Source organism: Meles meles, chromosome 4, assembly GCF_922984935.1.
Source record: "Meles meles chromosome 4, mMelMel3.1 paternal haplotype, whole genome shotgun sequence".
Classification (NCBI taxonomy): Eukaryota; Metazoa; Chordata; class Mammalia; order Carnivora; family Mustelidae; genus Meles; species Meles meles.
Window position 1 is genome coordinate 133,471,990 of NC_060069.1, and position 21,714 is coordinate 133,493,703.

General features: G+C 38.0%; 1 protein-coding gene across 25 annotated transcripts in view; it reads right to left on the minus strand.

Annotated features, from left to right (window-relative positions):
• Window positions 1–21,714, minus strand: part of ROBO2 (roundabout guidance receptor 2) — a 1,322,570-nt gene that overhangs the window by 179,795 nt on the left and 1,121,061 nt on the right. The window lies entirely within an intron of this gene.

Genomic DNA, 21,714 nt, shown 5'->3' on the forward strand with positions numbered 1-21,714 from the left:
TAGAGAACCTCTTCTCCTATTGAAGGAACAGTAAGAAAGAATTCAGCAAAAATTGCTCAATCTCAGTTTATAAGCTGATTAATTGACTGCTTTTGCTGCTAAGGAAATGTGTTCCGTTTTAGCCCGGTGAACTGCACATTTTTGGTTCTCTTGTCTCACTGGCAAGAGAGGTGCGATTTATACGCATAAGGATTTGCTTCTGAATGGGCTCAGAGAAGTGTGTATTTAAATGTGACATTCAGGCAGGGGGAGGGGAAGGGGTTAACACTGTGGTTCCCTTTTGCAGGTAAATCCTCCTGGTAAAGCAAGCTGGTGACTCATTTATATTCTAAATACAGAACAGCTGCCTATTTATGCAATGTTAAGACATGCAAAAATATGGTAACAGAGTGGTGAGCACCCCAGCCATATCCGGAACTGGCAACAAATGGTGTTTTGGCAGTCCCTCAATCTGACACATCTGGCCAGTTGAAGGACCTTCTCCAGAACTGGCCTCCCAACAAATGACATGCCAAAAAGCCTCTGCTCAAATGGTACTTCAGGCCGTTGCAAATCATTCAGAAACAGAGTGTTACATCAATTTGCAAAAAGACAAATTAAGAAAAAAAATAATAAAGGTCCTTTGACACGGAGGACAAAAAGGAGAAAAATATCATAACAAACTAAGGACTGCTACTCTCTTAAACAATATAACATGTGTTTATGGCATTCACAAAAAAGAAAATGACTCCAATTTGCAAATGAAGCCAAGAAATCTAACATCAACTGTAATTTTAGGCTTTCAGACTATTCACCCAGAGAGTAGGGTGAGATAATAGTATAATTGGTACTGTACCCTCTTCAACTGGGAAAATGCTCTTTGGAGTTTCTATAGCATTCAGTTAATTCATTTTTTTGCTTAGTGATACCATTTCTTTTACCCTAAGTCTTTGGGGTATTAAAATGGGTTTCTTCTTTCTCTCAAAGAAAACAGTCAAAGGGAACACATCCTTTTCATCAGGTCCTAGCACAGAAGACCGTAAACTTACTCTTAGCGAAAATAAAGCCATTTTTACTCTTTTCAAACTGCAAAAAAGGATGGGTATGTTCTGATGTTGGCTTACATGTGTCCAAGGTTTGTAGATCCATTCCTTAATATAAGCAAGATAAAACAAAACAATAGGGTGCCTGGGTGGCTCAGTGGGTTAAGCCTCTGCCTTTGGCTCTGGTCATGATCTCAGGGTCCTGGGTTTGAACCCTGCATTGGGCTCTCTGCTCAGCAGGGAGCCTGCTTCCCCCTCTCTTTCTGCCTGCCTCTCTGCCTACTTGTGAGCTCTCTCTCTGTGTCAACTAAATATATAAAATCTTAAAAAAACCCAAAACTCTTGTTTCCAATTTTTGTTCTAATTTTTCATTTCTGCCTTGGATTTTGCCCTGTATTTTATTGCAGGTGATAAACAAAAGAAAGTATTCCCTGTAGTAAAGAATTCATGCATTTTGGGTGAAGGGAACTAAAATGGTCTTGTAAATGTAGAAAAGTGAAGCAAATCCAAATTAAGCCTGTTTTTTTTTTTTTTTTTCCTCCTGAGCCCCTATTGTAGAAAGAATTGAGAGAGCTGCATTTTTGATGGGACTTGACAAGTAAGCCAAAGCAAGGGTACATAACAGTATGTGTAATAACTAAAGCTCCAAACAGGTCTTTTAAGTAGACTGAAAAGAAATAAACCCAATTAACTGAGAAAAGAATCTGGTTACAATGACAAAAGTTTAGAGGGTAGTGGTAAGTTATGCTTTCAGAAAAAAAAAAAAGATATAATAGATATACACTTTTGATTTAGCATTTACTTGTGGAGCTAAATTTAGAATACAAGGGTTCAAGTCTCCATGGGGGGAAACATGTCATTGGCTAGAACTGAGATATTCTTTTCTGTATATGAGCTGAAAACCACAAATGAGAATTCACTCAGCTACTCCTAACCTAGAATAGATCTGCATTCTTTTCACATTGACATGCACTGTGACTTAGAAAGTTATTCTGGAAGATCAGAAAATTCTGAATTACTTGTGTGTTTGATAAAATATAATTCATAGTCATGACATAAAGATCTGCAACAAATTAATTCAATTCTCCAGGAATGTATTAGACACAACAATGTGCTTGCACTGTCCTATAAAATGGTTAAGAAACAGAAAACAAGAATGACATGACAAGCTTTTTCTCTTTTTCCCTCAATGATCCCTCCCTCCTGGCATTTAGTCTCATGTGTAATCTCCCCTGCATGGTGGGCTGGACCTCGTGACTTGTATTTACTGAAGAGATTATTGCAAAGTGATGGAATATCACCTTCAAAAGTGGTTTATAAATGATTGTAACATTCACCTTTTTCACTCTCTCTGTCTCTTTGTCTCTGGGATTCCTCTGATCATGTAAGATACAGTGTTTCTCAATGGAGAGGCCCATTTGACAACAATCGAAAGGCAGTTTCCAGGCAACAGAAAGCAAGGAACTGAGGCTTTCAGTCCAACAACGCTGGAGGACCCAAATCCTGCCAACAACCATGTAAGCTTGAGAGCAGAAACTTTCCCAGTTGAGCCTTCGCATGATACCACAGCCCTGACCAACTTCTTTACCACAGCCTTATAAAAGATCCAACAGCAGATGACTGACTTGATCTTATCTGGTTCCTGATCCACAGATGGAGAATAAATGTTTGTTATTTAAGTCACTGAGTCTTGGAGTTTGTTACACAGCAATAGGTAACTAATATCATGCCCTACAAGACTTTTAGATCCAGTTGTGCTTTTAGAGCTTACATCTCTGATTCCTGTCTACTCATAATACCATCTTCTTTCCTCCCCAACTCCTCTCTCTTCTGTCCCAAATCAAGAGTCCTCAAGAATTTTAAAAATAGATATTTTATATATTTTATATCTTTATGTATTACATAAAATATTTTTTTAAAGATTTTTATTTATTTATTTGACACAGAGAGATCACAAGTAGACAGAGAGGCAGGCAGAGAGAGAGAGAGAGGGAAGCAGGCTCGCTGCTGAGCAGAGAGCCCAATGTGGGACTCGATCCCAGGACCCTGAGATCATGACCTGAGCCAAAGGCAGCGGCTTAACCCACTGAGCCACCCAGGCGCCCCTACATAAAATATTTTATATTTTTTACACTTTTATATTTTGTCAACAAAGGCAAGGCAAGTCATTACTTAGACATTCCCATGTGAGTTTATTAAGTTAAATTAGCAGTCATAGCGAGACAAGACTGTTAAGAGGCCAAAGATGTATTTCTGAATTACAAGGTACACATGCTTCAGAGTAGTTACTAGAAATATAGAGACTAAAAATATTACCAATGAAAGTAGTCATACACAATATTGGATAAAGAATACCATCCAAGACAAACTAAATCGGTCATGAGAAAGGTAATCTAAAAGGAAATTCGAATTAAAAACATTGTTAGCAGCAGCTAAAACCGATAGCAACTCAGAGCGACACTGATCATGAGGCTTCTTTCAGCAGGGTTTCTCTCTGTATGTGCCCATAAGCTGTCAGAGCTGTGTGGCTCAAGACTTCTCAGTAGAAAACATACAGAGGAACATCTAATAATCAATGTACATTAGCATCTTGTCATCTTTCTGCTTGGAGATCTCCCCCAGATTTGCTTCTGTTTCCTTACTTTTTCCCATTTCTTCCCACATACTGTTTCTTCAGTGTCAGCTTCAGACTTAGTCATCTGAGAAGTTTTCCTTCTATGCTCTCACTGGACTAGGAATCCCTCTGATGGGCTCCCATTTGAAGGGCATGAGAAGACATCCTCAAATGTTCTTGATTGGTTGACTGAAGTGACGAACTCCTCTTCAAGAGGTGTGTTGTAGTCCTTTTCTCGTATCAAATAAACCACAACATATTTGTTTTATTTTGAAGCCACAATGTTTTAATTTGATTTTAAATGTCATTTATGAAGAACAGTTTAAGTTGGTTGGATTTAAGGGATATCGTACTTGACGTGCCTACTTACAAGCTCTTATATCTCTAAAAGAAAACCCAGGCAGTTCAAGAAGGTCAGAAATTAATCAGTCAAAGACACAACAGATTTATGCCAACCAGTAAAACCGGTAGATCAAATTATACTATCAGTATTATAATGGACTTAGAAAAAAACGCAATAGCCATTCCTACAGCTGGTAGGTATTGTTTCCCTCTCCCTACCATCACTAGCATCATCACCACCTAACACCATGGGGAATGATCGGTGTAAGACCAACCAGCCTGAAGCTCAGGTCTTCTACTTTTGAGGAAGAACACTGTCTCTTCCTGCTGCACTAAACCGTTACTGTTGATAGCCATGCTGTGACCCCAGGGGGAGCTCCAGCCTCAAGATGAAACTGAGGTTATGCACTTGAAAAAAATCCAGGTTCTTGATGACCTATATGAACAAATAACTCTTGAAGACTATGCTAAATCTGGACTTTTTGGTTACACGATTTAAATAAGTTTGGTTTTTTTTCATACTTAGATCAGTTTAAATTGAGTTTCCCCTTTCAACCAAAAGCTCCCCACTGACAAGCTGTAATAATTCTGCATTTTTCTGGTTTCAATGGTGGGAAGACCAAATAAATCAAAAGAGGAATCACCACTCACAACAAACTATTTCATTGTGTTTGGTACAATCAAACAAAACAGGGGCAGAACGGACAGGCTAGCCACCCGCTAAATAGATGATAAAATCTGATATTTAGGGGACAAGTCATCAGCGGTTTCTTCTGCACAGAAGGGGAACGAGGAAGAAGGAACTCAGTGGGGAGACATCCTGCCACTGCTGTGCAAGCTGACACTCTGGCACTTTGGCACCTCTGCAGCATGCTGACAATTCCAAAATGAGCCGCTCTCACCCTCCATCTCCACTATGACTCCCGGTGCAAGCAAATGCACTCAGCAAATGATCCAGATAAACCAGTGATAGGAACTGGAGCATGCTGAATAAACAAGGATGCCCTGTGACTTGTTCATTTTCGAGTCACAGCATTTTGGGAAGCCTGGTATTCTGCAGGGAATAAAACACACAAACACACAATTCACAAGAGGAACGGTCCACTCCAGGTTTCTTAGCCTAGCCTTCATTCTTGAATTTTTTTTTTTTTTTTTTTTTTTTTTTAGCTCTGTTCTGCCCTCACCAGCAATAGAATTTGAAGGCCTGCTCTGAGTGCCAAGTCTTCCTCAATGTTTTCCATTAATGTTTAGAACTTGCTGAAGGATTCTTAGAAATTGCATGGAAACATCGTGCTCTCTGTAATTTGTATCCGTAACCTCTGTAATGCATATGTTCTCCTTGGGGACCAAGTGCTGAGATCATTCATAAACTCCTGGATCGCATGTGGCACTGCAAACTGGTGACATCTGACCACGGCAGACTCCGAGGCCTGTCTCTGGCAATCATTTCCTTCGGTTTTGAGTTAAGGAGCCGGCAGTTGGCATACCGTCAACGCTTGGAAGTCCTGTTTTTGGCAAAGCCCAGCATCTGATATTTGACAGGGATCTGCATACTCTATCCATTAAGTTAGGAGGAAGTTGTGGATTGGAGCTAATTAATGTTTAATCGGCTCCTCTTTTTTCTTCCTTAAAGTGCCATCATCCACAAAACCGTTCATGTGGGATTCGTGTCTCCAGCATCACAGAGAGCTCAAAGGAATGAGAGCTTCTTAGTGATGTGCCCAAATATAGTGTGTGAGGAGGAGGATGGTGTCTAGAACAGCAGGTAATTAGCCTAAACATGTTAAGGCAAAGCCTTCTCCTATTCAGAAGAAACACCTCCTCTCAACAACCTCAAAATATTCTGCTCTACTACCCACATAACTTCTTTCTAGCACCTGCCCCACTTACGTCTAATTCCAGTCTTGGTTACGGAGATGCCTACGACTCTGGGTAATGGAAAAAACAGCACACCGAATTCAAAATACAGAACTACACAGGCTAGCACTAAGAAAAAAAAAAAAAAAGCATTAAGTAGTATTTCTCAGGATGGTAACAAGGGGGACAGGCTTTGCTGGCTCAGTTGGAGGAATGTGCGACTCTTGATCTCAGGGTAGTGAGTTCAAGCCCCACACTGGGTGTAGAGATTACTTATATAAATAAAACTTTAAAAAGAGAAAAGATGGTAACAAGGGGAAATACCAGATTTTTCAAGCTTATAATAGTGCCTCCTATGTTCTCTAGATCTGGGTTTGAGTATAGACAAACAAACAAACAAATAATCATGACATCTTTACAGGATCCTGTAAACACAGGATGATTACAAATAGCCATCTGTCTGCTTCTAGCTTTTCAATCTGGTTCATGTCCCAAGAGCCTCAAGTCTTTAGCCAAAGCAGCTAGGCTCCTAGGTATCAGGAAGGCTTGCTATAACCGGTGTTTTTCCCCTTACTTCCCATTTTTCTTCCACATCCTTCCTTTTCTCTTCCTTCTCATTGAATGCTTACTATTAGAACAAGGAAAATAAAAGTTTGAGAGGACTGAACATCATATATATAGATACGCAAAAAAATAAATGCAACATATTTATGTAAGTACACATTTAAATTTAAAATAAATGTAAGTATATATTTAAATTCTAATTTCAGGATTCATCACTGCTTTATAGCTACATCTGTCAGTTTGAATAAAGGAATAAAGAGTTCTATCAAGTAAATATTAATGTGCTGCCTTATTCTGGATCCCAATACATTACTGCCCTCCTCCTGCCTTGTTAGTCCTTATCTGAAGGCATTAGCTTTTACAGCATTCTAACACTGCATAGTTCACAGAGGTACTCAATCTTGACAGCATCTTCCTTTCATTCTACCCTGTCCTAGTATCACTGGGTTATTGCTCCAATATTTCTCTCCCATGGTGTATTCTGATGTGCATGATCAACATGAATTACAATGCCAAGTAACTGCCAGATGTCATGAGTTATAAACTCAATAGTCTAAGGATTATTACACATTAGGGCACCCTACGGTGCAAGGGTGTCCTGGAATTTATGTGTTATTTATTACCTATTGGCAGGGTCTCAAAGTAATCTCACCCCTGCTGATGAAATGAGGGTTGGAAGGAGAAGAAGGTCAAGGTCAACCTTCCTTGTCAAGAATGCCAGTTACTTTGAAACTACTGTTGCTTTACCTTTTTTTCCCCCTCTATTGAAACTCAATGAAATCTCTGAATAAGAGGAATATATATTGTAATGCATCTATGCACTTTCAACTTAATGTTGCTTATTTCATTTATCATCATGTTGCCTATTTTGACGATACATTTCATAACCATAACCCCTAGCAGTCCAATTTAGAGGGTACTGGTGAGCCCCACCATAATCCATAAACTTAAAAATGACCTCTTTGAAAACACACTGTTTATTTTCCTTTTTCTACATAGCAGGAACATAGACCAAAGACTAACAGCATGAGACTTATTCAAATTTTCAATGCAACAGTGAGAACATTTTTCAAAAATCATGTCCCACAAGCCTGTGGGCTCCTCATTCTTTCCCATCCAATATCTTAAGATTTGCATATGTCCACACCACAAAACATAGTCATTATTCTAAGTTGTCATGAATTTTGCTGAAATGGATGTAATGTGACATCCTATATTCTTCTAGAAATGTTCTATTTGATTACTACATGACACAAAGTTTGAAATGTTTCTTAATCCAGAATATGGCGTATTTATTTTCAAATTGACTGATTAAAAAAGCTCTATCATCTCTCTCTTTCATCCCAAAGACCCAGTCACCTTCTTTTCTTTCGCCACCAAATGAATTCTGAATGCTGCAGTTAACATTCAGTAATCTCATTACCCATCTACCATAAATCTTCAAAAGTACCACCATGTTTTGAAAGCTAAGCAGGACAAGAAGAAGCGAAGAGCATATCCAACACTTTTTATGAATGCAAATGTGCTAAAGACCCACATTTAAATTACTTCAGAAAACTCATATAACACCACTGACAACAACTGGAAGACAATGTGCAAAACAGTTTTTGTTTACCTATGAAAAGCACAATCTCTCTTATCCCTGATGCTAGGTCTACAACCCACCCCCACTCTACCCATTGCCATATACTCTGTGAAGACAAACTGATACCAAAGAACCAATAATGAGTATCTTTTCAGGTGTAAGTAATACTGAGTTCTCATGATGAAAATTTATTGTGTGTTTTCCTGAAAAGTATTTAAAAATTTATGCATTCACATATACTTTAATCAAAACTTCGTATCTTAAACTGGAAAGATGTTGGTCCCAGGAGCATTGGGCTCCCTTCTCAGTGAGAAGCCTGCCTCCCCCTCTCCCACTCCAGCAGCTTGTGTTCCTTCTCTCACTGTGTCTCTCTCTGTCATATAAATAAATAAAATCTTTAAAAAGAAAAAAGTTATCAAAGAGTCTATCAAACCTTCATCATTTTGTCTTAATCAAGGCTATTTGTGATACCAGTTTATTACAATTAACAAATTATTATAATCTCAAATTTTGGTCCTTTTCATACACCAAATATCAACTGCTTTACCCACTCTTCCCCCAAACTGTCTATAAACGGTAAAATTGGAAATATTTTCTTGATGCTGTCAATAAGCTGTCAAATTTACAACCATTCTGAGTACCCTACTTCTTCTCCACCATTTGCCCAGTTGCTTTTGTAGGACCTGGAACTGGCATTTAATTTATGCTTCTGAAACTACCATATTTGGCAAGGAGGCAATATGGTATTTGGTTAAAATAATAGATTTAGTCAGAGGCCTGGGTTTGAATCCCAATTCTGCTATTATACTAACTGGATGGTCTTATACAATCTCCGAGCTTCTTCAGAGATTTCGTTTAACAGAAGAGTTTTCCGAATCAGTCACTTCTTCTTCTTTTTTATTTATTTTTTTAAAATTTTTAAGTAATTTCTACACCCAACAAGGGGCTCAAACTCACAATCCTGAGATCAAGAGCCACATGCTCCAATAACTAAGCCAACTAGGCTCCCCTCAGTTCTTTTTTTTTTTTTTAAGATTTTAAAGATTTTATTTATTTATTTGACAGAGAGAGATCACAAGTAGATAGAGAGGCAGGCAGAGAGAGAGAGGGAAGCAGGCTCCCTGCTGAGCAGAGAGCCCGATGCGGGGCTCGATCCCAGGACCCTGAGATTATGACCTGAGCCAAAGGCAGCAGCTTAACCCACTGAGCCACCCAGGCGCCCCCCTCAGTTCTTTTTAATCTGATAAGGGTGTACTGCATATTTGGTTGTTGCAAGGTGCTATGCAACACATTTAGGAGGACGAGATACCTCAAGCTGAGATCTTGAGTTCAGGGAGCTAAAGAGACTTATATATAACTCAAAATCTACAACCTAAAAGAAAGAAGAAAAAAAAAAAGCATGCAGTAACTACAGTGAGCACTACATTAAAAATACATTAAAGCCCAAAGGAGAGCAACATTGCATTCAACAAAGACGGCATTGTAGAGGAGACAATTTCAGAGTTGGATTTGGAATATGCAGCATATGCTTTAATTAATTACAAGAAGAAAAGAAACATTCTGGAATGTGCTTGCATGCACATAAAGTGATCTCTGGAAGAATACCTAAGAAACTAATAATAACAAAGGTCTTTGCAGAAAAAAAATAAAACCGGGAAGTAAAAGATGGGAGGGGAAGACCTCATTATATCTGCCTTATACTTTTTGATTTTACAACCCTGTTAATGTAGTAATTATTTATTAATACTTATATTTAACAATGTATGAATAAAAATGAAATCAACTATATGTGTTTTCAAAGTATACGATCTGTCCCAGCTGGATTCAATAGAGTTGTAAAGAGGTTATGGAAACCTGGTTTTTCCCAAGAGTCACTCAGAGACACAAATGAAAGTTTATAGAGGAATGGCAGTTCGGAACATAAATGTCAACAGAATATCTGTAGATGATGATAGGCCTGACCTTAGAGATCAAAATATATAATTTGATTAATTAGCTCTTTTCTAAGAATAAAAATTCAGAAGACTTGAATGTTGAGAAAGTCTCTTCTTTTCATGGAAGATTAACTGAAGCCCTACTATGAGCTTCACATAAGAGATATGAAGGTATGGAAGATGACAACCTTTTGATCCAGACGTAGGCCTCTTACTGCCTGTGTAGAGGACCGGATGAAAAGCAAGGAAGTTACGGAGGAAGGAGTGAGTAGTGGTGACCTTGCTCTGGTTGAGAGAGGCTTGACGCCGTCACATATTCACTGTCTTCACAGACTGCATAAAAGCCAAAATATCATTTACTTAGAAAAAGTTCTTCATCTCTCCCAAATTGTAAGTTGTGAATCTAGAAACCCGCTTGAAATATGTGTATCAAGAAAATTATAAATGATTCTTCCTTTAAAAATAAAAACTGATCTCCATTTGAAGATGGTTCCTGGAGTTCTCTTTCTTCTTTTTTTTTTTTTAAAGATTTATTTGTCTTAGAGACAGAAAGACCACAAGCAGGAGAAGTAGAGATTCCCCACTGAGCATGGAGCCCAACTTGGGGCTCCACCTCAGTACCCAGAGATCACAATCTGAGCCAAAAGCAAGAGTTGGATGTTTAACCTACTGTGTCACCCAGGTGCCCCTTCATGTAGTTTTCTTTACTGGAAATGTTAAAAAAAAAATTGTTTGGCTTTATAAAGATTCTGGTTTATTATCTTTGATATGTCAATGTCTTTTGTATTTCATGTAATTTGAATATACAGAAACATCATTACCTTCTCATCTTATTTAAAAGATTTATTTATGTACTTGAGAGAGCAAGGTAGAGAGGGCACATGTTGGGGGAGGGGCAGAGGGAGAGAACCTCAAGCGGATTCTCTACTGAGCCAGGAACCTAACTTGGGGCTCAATCCCATGACCCATGAGATCACGACCTGAGCCAAAACTAAGAGTCAAAGACTTTACCAATGGAGCCACCCAGGGACCCCTCGCTTTTTATTTTAAAAGTGAGGAGACAGGATACATGTATGTACAGATTAAGTATAATGATATTATTCAGTCCTTAATATAATTTTTCTCATAGGATGATAGTTGGTGATATATCATAAAATGAATTATATTCCATCTTTAACAACATAATTAACTCTTTTTTTTCCCCTTTTTATTTATTTATTTTTTTTTCAGCGTAACAGTATTCATTCTTTTTGCACAACACCCAGTGCTCCATGCAAAACGTGCCCTCCCCATCACCCACCACCTGTTCCCCCAACCTCCCACCCCTGACCCTTCAAAACCCTCAGGTTGTTTTTCAGAGTCCATAGTCTCTTATGGTTCGCCTCCCCTCCCCAATGTCCATAGCCCGCTCCCCCTCTCCCAATCCCACCTCCCCCCAGCAACCCCCAGTTTGTTTTGTGAGATTAAGAGTCATTTATGGTTTGTCTCCCTCCCAATCCCATCTTGTTTCATTTATTCTTCTCCTATCCCCCTAACCCCCCATGTTGCTTCTCCATGTCCTCATATCAGGGAGATCATATGATAGTTGTCTTTCTCCGATTGACTTATTTCACTAAGCATGATACGCTCTAGTTCCATCCACGTCGTCGCAAATGGCAAGATTTCATTTCTTTTGATGGCTGCATAGTATTCCATTGTGTATATATACCACATCTTCTTGATCCATTCATCTGTTGATGGACATCTAGGTTCTTTCCATAGTCTGGCTATTGTAGACATTGCTGCTATAAACATTCGGGCACACGTGCCCCTTCGGATCACTATGTTTGTATCTTTAGGGTAAATACCCAGTAGTGCAATTGCTGGGTCATAGGGTAGTTCTATTTTCAACATTTTGAGGAACCTCCATGCTGTTTTCCAGAGTGGTTGGACCAGCTTGCATTCCCACCAACAGTGGAGGAGGGTTCCCCTTTCTCCACATCCTCTCCAGCATCTGTCATTTCCTGACTTGTTAATTTTAGCCATTCTGACTGGTGTGAGGTGATATCTCATTGTGGTTTTGATTTGTATTTCCCTGATGCCGAGTGACGTGGAGCACTTTTTCATGTGTCTGTTGGCCATCTGGATGTCTTCTTTGCAGAAATGTCTGTTCATGTCCTCTGCCCATTTCTTGATTGGATTGTTTGTTCTTTGGGTGTTGAGTTTGCTAAGTTCCTTATAGATTTTGGATACTAGCCCTTTATCTGATATGTCGTTTGCAAATATCTTCTCCCATTCTGTCAGCTGTCTTTTGGTTTTGTTAACTGTTTCCTTTGCTGTGCAAAAGCTTTTGATCTTGATGAAATCCCAATAGTTCATTTTCGCCCTTGCTTCCCTTGCCTTTGCCGTTGTTCCTAGGAAAATGTTGCTGCGGCTGAGGTCGAAGAGGTTGCTGCCTGCGTTCTCCTCAAGGATTTGGATGGATTCCTTTCTCACATTGAGGTCCTTCATCCATTTGGAGTCTATTTTCGTGTGTGGTGTAAGGAAGTGGTCCAATTTCATTTTTCTGCATGTGGCTGTCCAATTTTCCCAGCACCATTTATTGAAGAGGCTGTCTTTTTTCCATTGGACATTCTTTCCTGCTTTGTCAAAGATGAGTTGACCATAGAGTTGAGGGTCGATTTCTGGGCTCTCTATTCTGTTCCACTGGTCTATGTGTCTGTTTTTGTGCCAGTACCATGCTGTCTTGATGATGACAGCTTTGTAATAGAGCTTGAAGTCCGGAATTGTGATGCCACCAACTTTGACTTTGTTCTTCAATATTCCTTTGGCTATTCGAGGTCTTTTCTGGTTCCATATAAATTTTAGGATTATTTGTTCCATTTCTTTGAAAAAAATGGATGGTATTTTGATAGGGATTGCATTAAATGTGTAGATTGCTTTAGGTAGCATAGACATTTTCACAATATTTATTCTTCCAATCCAGGACATGGAACATTTTTCCATTTTTTTGTGTCTTCCTCAATTTCTTTCATGAGTACTTTATAATTTTCTGTGTATAGATTCTTAGTCTCTTTGGTTAGGTTTATTCCTAGGTATCTTATAGTTTTGGGTACAATTGTGAATGGGACTGACTCCTTAATTTCTCTTTCTTCAGTCTTGTTGTTGGTGTACAGAAATGCAACTGATTTCTGTGCATTGATTTTATATCCTGACACTTTACTGAATTCCTGTACAAGTTCTAGCAGGTTTGGAGTGGAGTCTTTTGGGTTTTCCACATATAGTATCATATCATCTGCGAAGAGTGATAGTTTGACTTCTTCTTTACCAATTTGGATGCCTTTAATTTCTTTTTGTTGTCTGATTGCTGAGGCTAGGACTTCTAATACTATGTTGAATAGCAGTGGTGATAATGGACATCCCTGCCGTGTTCCTGACCTTAATGGAAAAGCTTTCAGTTTTTCTCCATTGAGAATGATATTTGCGGTGGGTTTTTCATAGATGGCTTTGATAATATTGAGGTATGTGCCCTCTATCCCTACACTTTGAAGAGTTTTGATCAGGAAGGGATGCTGTACTTTGTCAAATGCTTTTTCAGCATCTATTGAGAGTATCATATGGTTCTTGTTCTTTCTTTTATTAAGGCAGTCCTGAGAGGAAAATATATAGCGGTACAAGCCTTTCTCAAGAAACAAGAAAGGTCTCAAGTACACAACCTAACCCTACGCGTAAAGGAGCTGGAGAAAGAACAAGAAAGAAACCCTAAACCCAGCAGGAGAAGAGAAATCATAAAGATCAGAGCAGAAATCAATGAAATAGAAACCAAAAAAACAATAGAAAAAATCAATGAAACTAGGAGCTGGTTCTTTGAAAGAATCAATAGGATTGATAAACCCCTGGCCAGACTCATCAAAAAGAAAAGAGAAAGGACCCAAATCAATAAAATCATGAATGAAAGAGGAGAGATCACAACTAACACCAAAGAAATACAGACAATTATAAGAACATACTATGAGCAACTCTACGCCAACAAATTGGCCAATCTGGAAGAAATGGATGCATTCCTAGAGACATATAAACTACCACAACTGAACCAGGAAGAAATAGAAAACCTGAACAGGCCCATAACCAGTAAGGAGATTGAAACAGTCATCAAAAATCTCCAAACAAACAAAAGCCCAGGGCCAGACGGCTTCCCAGGGGAATTCTACCAAACATTTAAAGAAGAACTCATTCCTATTCTCCTGAAACTGTTCCAAAAAATAGAAATGGAAGGAAAACTTCCAAACTCATTCTATGAGGCCAGCATCACCTTGATCCCAAAACCAGACAAGGATCCCACCAAAAAAGAGAACTACAGACCAATATCCTTGATGAACACAGACGCAAAAATTCTCGCCAAAATACTAGCCAATAGGATTCAACAGTACATTAAAAGGATTATTCACCACGATCAAGTGGGATTTATTCCAGGGCTGCAGGGTTGGTTCAACATCCGCAAATCAATCAATGTGATAGAACAATATAATTAACTCTTGAGGAAACTTTCTCTATACCAGTAAATTCAATTTTGTCTAATCCTTAGGTTTATGATAATGTCAGCTCATTAAAATGTTGGTTAAAACTCATTAAAATGCACACTCAGAGGTAACAGCTTCATTACTGTAATATGAGGTAAAGAAAAAGAGAATGCTTTATTATCGTTTAATTGTTTTCAGAATTGAATATATTTGCATAATAAAAAGGCTCACTGTATATTTTCAATAGTCTTTAAATATTAAGCTGCCCAATAATTTAAAAATGAGTTCTCTAAAAGTGACTTTGCTACTGCAGAATTCTGGTTGTTCTTTGTCATTTAGAAAAAGTGGCCATACTAGAGATAGCAAATCATCTGAAATAATATTAAAATATGTTAACATAGTTTATTTCCTTTTCATTGTTTATAATGTTTAGGTAGAATAGGATTTCCATACAATAGTGGATGACTTAATCAAATGCTGCAATTAATTGCCTTCACTCGATATGTCAGTACTTTGTAAGAATGGAAAGTCGGGGAGAAATTACATTGGAAATTAGCTTTATTTCCAATGTAGATGCAATCATTTCATATTTCTCTCCCACAGTAGCTCAGCCTGAGTAAATACTTGATATTGTTGCTAAGAATTAAGATGTGGAAAATTTGTATACGTTTTTTTGTTTTTGTTTTTGTTTTTTTGTATTTTCTGCCAAACCTAACATGATAAAACCATTACTATTAAAGCACTGTATAAATATATCTAATTTTAATGTATATTTCCTATCTAGTCTTCTAAAATACTCTCCTAATTTTCCTCCTACCAGCCATTTACTCTTGCATGTACTTTGCCAGAAACTTTCTGTTCCTTTATTTTTTTTCTTAAAGATTTTATTTATTTATTTGACACAGAGAGACAGCACAAGCAGGCAGAGTGACAGAGAGAGGGAGAGAGAGAAGTAAACTCCCCGCCAAGCAAGGAGCTCGATGTGGGACTCAAACCCAGGACTCTGGGATCATGACCTGAGCCGAAGGGAGCCTCTTAACCGACTGAGCCACCTAGGGATCCCAGAAACTTTCAGTTCTTAAAGCGTAGTAAATGCCACTCAAATATGCAGTGTCCTCAGACACACATTCTTCCAACTTAACCTCTGCCAGTCCTGCCTCCATGCTGATGACTCTAAAGGGAATGCCTCCAGCCTTGAGCCCCCTAGAGCTCCACACCTGCTTGCCTGACATCACCCACCACTTGAGTGTCTAAGCGTATCTTGAATTTAATGTGGCCAAAATGGAATTCTTGATCTTTGTCACACAAATCTTCCTCTTCCCAATCTTCACTGTCTTTGTATATGGAATTGCCATATACAAATTTTTCAAGAAGTTATTAATTTTCCTCCATTTCTCATACACTATCCTATCAGTAAGGCCTAAATGACTTTGAAACTTCCTCAGAATCACTTTTCTTTAACTCTACTGCTCTCATTTGGTCTGAGTCACTATCATCTCACCAGGAATAGTGAATCTGTCTCCTAACAATATTACTTTAGTCTTGCCCCTCTTACAGTCAATCCTCCACACAGCAGAGTAATATCATTAAAATTATAAGACAAATCTTGTCATCCCTCTGCCTAAAATTATCCAAAGGACTCATCAAATTTATAAAAAAACAAACACTGAGGGTTTTGGAGCAGAGGGGGTTGGGGGGTTGGGTGAGCCTCGTGGTGGGTATTATGGAGGGCACATATTTCATGGAGCACTGGGTGTGGTGCCTAAACAATGAATTTTGGAACACTGAAAAAAAAATTAAATTAAATTAAAAAACCCCAAACAGACAAACAAACAAACCAAACCTAAATTCCTTATTCCAGCCTACAAAGCATCTTGGGGTCTGGCTCTCATCTTTCACTACCCTTGCCTCTTACTCCAGTCTCCCCCAATGAATTTGGTCCTTCTCCTCTTCTAGCAAGGCAAATGACTTCTTTAGGTCCTATTCCTACACTAATCACTGTGAAATTTTCTTCCCCTACAATTTCCTTTTAGATTCCTCTTTTTGTCCATCACATCTCAGATTATATGTCAATTCTTTGGATTCACCCTTTATGATGACCCAATCTAAAGAAGCAACAAGATCACACATAACACATCTCTCTGCTATTTTTCCCCCTGCATATCACATATCACTATGTAAAATAATTATAGTTTGTTTATTTGTTCCTTATCTGCTTTCAATAGAATGTAAGCGAACTCCATGAAAGCAGGGACTACATTCATTTTTTCTCTGGTATTCCAAGGGTCTGGAATGATATTCTTGGCACAGAATAAGTGCAGAGTAAATATTTGAATGAGTAGACGAGTGAAGAATTTCAATTCTTGTCATCAGCTAAATTGGATATAGTTGATCATTACATATGCATCTTTGGTAGAAAGTTTCCTAAGTTGATTTAATGATTTTACTCAATAAATGTATAAGAGTTTCTTGTTCTTTATTTTGGTGAACGATACAGTATGTTTTAAAAGAGATTATTGTGGAATGATCTCCCCACATTTATGAACTTTTCAAGATCATGATCTGTATGTTTATTTTAAAATATTTCGGTTTTCTGGTAGGGTGGGATAAATCAAAACCCAATAATTGTCAAGATGTCCTTCCTAGAATGTGAGTGGAAATCTCATGATGACCTGAGGAGATAGGTCAGTTTCTGAATGAAAAGACGGGAGTTCCAAAATGCCAACTTCATCCAGTTAATAAGAGAAGCCAGGATTTGAAAATAAATCTGTTTTTATTCCAGAGCCTATGCTTTAAGATTATTATAGTGGAAACTTAGGCATAGCAGACATATTTTATAATTCCTAAACCTAATTATTAAATATACCAAAAATAATTTAACTTGATAACCAAGATCTTCATTATAATCAGTTATTGTACCGTGCTGTGAGATGGCGATTTCAACCATTAGGCTAAATCTACTTTTAATTCAAAATTCATGAAGAAACTTGCTTCTTTGCATAAATCTCTGGTATGAACTTGATTTTCTACAATTGTTTTTTTCAGAAAAACCTAAAGAACAGAAGCGAATGGCAAGTGAATTGCTGATCCGTATGACACTATGACACGGCTGTCTTTCCGTATAATGAACTATTGCAGCTTTTCTAAGGGTGTGCTCAACCCCTAAGGATTAGGAACTTCCTCTTCTTTTCCTTATCTTTCTTTCTTTCTTCCTTTTTTTCTTTTTGTTAATATGTATTAATCTCCTCTTTCAGCAAAAGCAAACCTTTATTCAGCTTCAATCTTTTCTCTTTTCTTATTTATTTTTCACCAGATATTACAAAATATACACAGGCATCTCAGAGATACTTCACTTCTCAAAATGATATAATCAGTATGAGGTTATAACCCTTGCAATGACGAGTACAGCCAGAAGTTTGCATCTCTAGCTATTCCTTGCCCTTTGAAAGGTAGGCCCTGGTAGCTCACAGGTTTTGGTGAAGGAAATCATTCAGCTTGAATCCTGGGATCATTACTTATTAGCTACGGAATTTAGGACAAGTTATTTTGCCTTTCTAAGCTTCTGCTTATCTGTGAAATGGGAATAATGGTAACCATCATCCAGCGTGGTAATGAGGGTTAAGTGAAAGAATTTTTGGCATTTAACACATATCTGGCAAAGATGAATATTCACTCATTATCATGGCTTTGCATAATGAAATAGAGATGTTTAAAGTTAAAAATTAACCCTTAGAAAGTACATATCTCTCCACAGTGGTAATTCTCTTGATTTAAGTTCATAGATATATAACAAAATTGTAGGTAATACACAATAGAATGGAAATTTCTCTATTATCACTCTAATTTAATAATGTAATATGTAATAAGTAACATTGAATATGTTGCATAAGCAACTAATATTCACTGGGCCTAAATAATCAGTTTAAGTATTTGCACTAATTCATTTAGGTAAAAAGTTGTGACACTTTAATTTTGCTTTATGTTATTTAAGAAAAAATAATCATTGGGGCACCTGGGTGGCTCAGTGGGTTAAAGCCTCTGCCTTCAGCTCAGGTCATGATCCCAGGGTCCTGGGATCAAGCCCCGCATCTGGCTCTCTGTTCAGCAAGGAGCCTGCTTCCCCGGCTCTCTCTGCCTGCCTCTCTACCTACTTATGATCTCTGTCTGTCAAATAAATAAATACAATCTTAAAAAAAAAAGAAAAAATAATCATTTACTTTTGGGGCAGTCTTTCTTAGTAAAAACACACAAAACAAGGAGGTCAAGAGTTTAGCAAAAGAAGGGATCAAAATGTATAGCAAGTAGATGCAAAAACATGACTCTACGATAATGCCAAGCAATTTTTATGCCTAATTCTTACTGAACAATCATTTAGGTTTAGTCTAAATGTAGATATTCTAACACAAAAATTAGCTTCTTAATACAGACATTCATTATGCTATTTATGACATTATATGATGACATTATGCTATTTATGACATTTCTCTCTTCACATTTTTAACTACTGAACACCTGATTTCATTATTTACCAAATTGGGTACCTGATCTCCAGAATTATGTAACTACCACGTATTAAAGATTAAAATAGATCATTTATCTCAAGATCACACACACACGAAGTGGAACTAGTGAGAGGAAAAAACAAAACAAATCAGGGGCCTTCGTTCCTAGAGAACCCCAAATCACCTGCTCCTGACAGTTCCATCTTCCACTCTTCAAATGCCTGTTAGTAACAGAAAAGCAGGCCAGTACACCCCCTGACATCTTTAATTGACTTCCTAGAGAGTGTTATCAAGAGCTACTCAAGCAGGGCTAATAGTGCCTGCAGATTTCTCACACATGGCTAAGCTAGGGGAGCTGGACTTTAAAAGGGCTGGAGGAAGAGTAAAATCTCTACTCCATGGGGGGGCAAGAACTAAGGGTTATCTGGAAAGCAACAAATAATCCTTCAGCACTCTTGAGACAAGAGGGAAGACTTGGAACATAAGCCAGGAAAATCGGCGCATGAATAAATGCGGACTCCCCAGGGCTGCCTCCTTTGGCTTTAGATGGTGACCCTGAGTTGCGTTAGACGATGGGACCTGACTGACAGGCAAAGATACTGGCCTCATGGAGCCTTCCTTTTGACAATTCACCTTGAGCCTTCCGAGAGCTCATGCTTCCGGGAAGAGCCAAGCTACGCCGAAATGAGGCAAAAAGGATCTGGCAGAATCAGACAAGCCCAGTCATTTCAGTGAAGTTTGAAAACCTCATCCCCACAGGGAGGGCAGCACATATGGTCCCTAAGATCTCTGCTTGGACTGCTGCCTAGGCACATCGGGATGAAAAGAAGTCTGTTTGTTTTCTTTTCATTTTAGTTTTGCCACTGAAGGTCTCGCTTCTGTACCCGATATTTAATTGGAATAGAATGAAAGCCTTGCACACAAATCTCAGCACGTTGTATCTTTTAGGTTTTATTAAAACATATTTTCACATGAATGTTTGCCCATCACTTCCGAGACCGTCCCCTACCTCCTCTCCACCAAGCTAAGATGCTTTCCTCTGAAGCAGAGCCAACCCATGAGGTTTCTTGGGAGGCCAACAAAGCATAAACAATTATGCTTCAAGCCGAAAGAGAGCAACTCCCGTTTGCTCTTACTGTTAGATTTTCAGTGACTCGTTTCATTTGCTTGCTGCATCTAACTATGAAAAAGGTCCCTGTACAAGTAAAAACTATTTTATAGTTTTTAACATTCTTGTTTTTTTCTAGTTTATACCAATGTCAGCTTCTATGAGGTGTTTTCTTTTAAGTATCATGTTATTTATTTATTTATTTATTTTTTAAAAGATTTTACGTATTTATTTGACATTGAGAGACACAGTGAGAAAGGGAACACAAGCAGGGGGAGTGGGAGAGGGAGATGCAGACTTCCCACCAAGCAGGGCTCTATGCCGGGCTGGATCCCAGGACCCTGGGATCGTGACCTGAGCTGAAGGCAGACGCTTAACAACTAAGCCACCCAGGCACCCTTAGTTTCACTTTTTAAAATATTTCTATACATTTTACCCTAGTTAGTGTAATTTAAAAAAGGATTTCTCATTAATGATTGGAACTGCTCATTTTTTTCAAGTTTATTTAGTGAATCTGTGTTATCTTGTCAAAAGTGTGAAAAAGGTTTTTCTCATGAATCAAACTATTCTAGCTTAGATAGCAATTCTATTAGTTTTAAATTCAGTTAAACTGGTTGCTTTGGAGTCAGCATTATAGTTTCATTCTTCTATTTATTATCTCATGATAACTTTACCTTTTGAAGTTGCAAGCTATAGAATTAAAAACAAAAACAAAAACACGACTTTAATCAGCAACAGTAAACTACTCAAGCAATTCGCCTGGTATTAAGCCACAAAACCTGGGAAATAGTGGAATAAATTACAGGTATAGATAGCCTGGATGTAGGAATGAGTGCACTACAAGGCAGAGCTAACTTGTCCTAACCACGATGATTCATATAGTGTCCCAGCAAACTTAATTAGCAGCATGTCAACTTCCACGGCAAATGAATGGTCATAAACAAATAATAAATAAGTAATCAGGAAGGGAGGAAAAAAAGAATAGACAATTAGATAAAATTAGTTATAATGAAAAATAATAACTCTAGCAATTTTTAAGGGTGCATGATCGCCTCTTATGAACTTAGAAGAATGTCAAAGACATATTAAAAGGACAACCTTTCAACAACATGTGAAATGTTATAGGTGAGCTAGATACACCATGGATTAAGAATAAATGTTTGTCTAGATGATGCCGGTACTGAATTAAGGTGACATCACAGCATAAATTTTTGCTGTGTAGATTAATATAAATATTTCCATCTTTCTGCCTCAAGATACATTAGTATAAGTAATGACTAAATGAAAAGGTTCCTGGCTATAAAACCTGGTATGCAATCAGGAGAGTTCTGATTGCAAAGGAGTCTGGGGTTCAGCATAAACACATGACCAATATGATGGTGGGAAATGCAGAGAAATTGATGAGGGCGGCTAGAGACTGCTACATTTAGCAAGGCTGGATACCAGAAAATGCAAAAACAGGGAAATTAAATTGAACACTCATCTTTTATACCCCCCAAACACAACCATGTTTATCTGATAGCAACAGAGTAGCAATCAAAATAAACAACATTGGCCAGAACAAATGTTTTTAAAAAGGGAATGCAATAACAGATATTGTGCTATTAATAGACAAACTATTCAAGGGAATGGTATCAATGAAAGGCTCAGCATAAGAAGATTTTGAGGGAGATGCCGATCTCAAATA